Here is a 2,097-nt window from a genome sequence, read left to right as displayed (position 1 = left end):
TCGTTACTTTTGTTCATCGAAAGGGAAGTAGCTGAAAAGATTAGTTTGGAGGAAATTGTGGAAGACTTCAAGGTCGCGAAAGATAGACGGGTTCCACTTTGATTTGTGATGTTTGACATCTTTATATTTAACGTTTAGTTTTAGAGTTTTACTATGTTATAACTTTGGATAATGTATTTTTGGTACCTTTGAAATATATAATATACTAGTTCCGGCCCCTACGGTTAGAAAGTTTTTGTTCCGCCCCTGAATGCAGCGATACACATCTCGGTTTTAATATTCTATTTTATTATTTGTCTCTGTTGATGTTATAATACGATTTTATGTGTATTTAAGAAAAACATTAATGATTTTATTTTTGAATAAAATATAAATTTGAAGATATCATAAAAATTTGAAAAAAAATATATCAATGTAAATATCAAATCAACTATTTAAAAGTTCTCATTTTTATGTAATTTCTTTGATTTATTTTTTATTATAATTTAATTTAAGTTTAATATGAAATAATTTATTTTTGGTTTAATAATATAAACATTTTAATAGATAATAATTAAGTATTCTGTTAAAACTCAATGATTATTCTAATTATATTTTAGATTTTTTATATTTAAAATGATATGTTTATCCTGGATTTGATTATGTTTATCTGCAGTTAGTTACACGAATAGAGATATGGAGCTTTAATAAGTTGTATTTACGCACAATCTACTTGCAATCTTGAGTTTTAAGTAATATGCATTAATAAACAGTACTTTACGCATAAAAAGTGGTTTTTAAGAGTTTTTGTCAAATGCTTTATAATATAGTATAGATAAAGTTAAAACATAAAAACTGAAACTTGACAAATAAATAAAATAATTTGTATTGCATATTCACTTATTCTAAAATAATATTATCTRTAATATAATTAAGACGTAAAAGTTTTGTATATTAAAGTAGCTACAATAAAAATTTAATACTAATATATATATATGTGTGTGTGTGTGTGTGTGTGTGTGTGAGAGAGAGAGAGAGAGAGAGAGAAATATATATAGAGAATCAGGTTCAAGGGGAAACTTTAAAAAAATGAAAAACTGGGAATACTTTGATAACCGTTCATCTAGATCGTACATACAAATAATTTATAAGCAATTTGTCCAGTATGCATAGATGCATAACATGCACATGTTCATAAACCAAAAAACAGCTTCAATTACTTATATGCACATGTTCATACTGTTCAGATGAACGCTTACCAAGGTGTTCTTCAGTTTTTCATTTTTTAAGAGTTTCCCTTGAACCCCCGTATATAATATAATATAGATAATATTAATATATTTTACAGAAATCGTAATATATATAGGATATATGTATTCAATAATAATAATAATAATAATAATAATAATAATAATAATAATAATTCATCATATAGGGAAGTAAATTAAAATAGATATCCATAACCCGAACATGGTGTAGCTGTTTTTCTTGTTTTTTGCTCGCCGATCTAGCCGCTGGCTAGTCTTGGTTTTTAATATATTGGCTGTTCAAAAAAAAAATAGATATCCATAAATTATTAGTCATTTTTAACATAATGGCAACCACAACTTCCAAAAGTATAACAAATATTTCAATATAGACATGATATATGATAGCAAGTGACAACTACATAGACCAGATATATACATTACTCAAATTAAAAACTATAAAGCACAAGGACCAAATACAATAAATTGCACAAAAAAGTTTATTTGAATGTGTCTAGGATTAGATATATCAACTGTTTTAATAATTTATGTTTAAAAAGAAAAGAAAAAATTAGAGATGAATGTATTGTTTTTGAAGATTTAATCTTTTGTTTCCTCGTTTTAACAAATTTATGAAGAACGTGTTGAAAATACTCTAAATAACTTTAGTTAGTACTTTTCTATTGATACCAAATTAGAAGGAGGGGACCAACACCTATCTATGACCATATACCACTCTCAACTCTGTAGAAAACTAAAAAGGAAACAAAAACGTGCAATTGACTTAATCATATGGATATCGTCATGATTTCATTATTTACGTCTATATAACCAAAAAAACTACTTGCAGAGGATCATAATATTTCAACAA

The sequence above is a fragment of the Cynara cardunculus genome (genome assembly GCF_001531365.2).
Source record: "Cynara cardunculus var. scolymus isolate 2C chromosome LG 3, CcrdV1, whole genome shotgun sequence".
In the NCBI taxonomy this organism is placed as follows: Eukaryota; Viridiplantae; Streptophyta; class Magnoliopsida; order Asterales; family Asteraceae; genus Cynara; species Cynara cardunculus.
The sequence above is the reverse complement of the archived record's forward strand: the minus strand, read 5'-3'. Positions refer to the sequence as shown.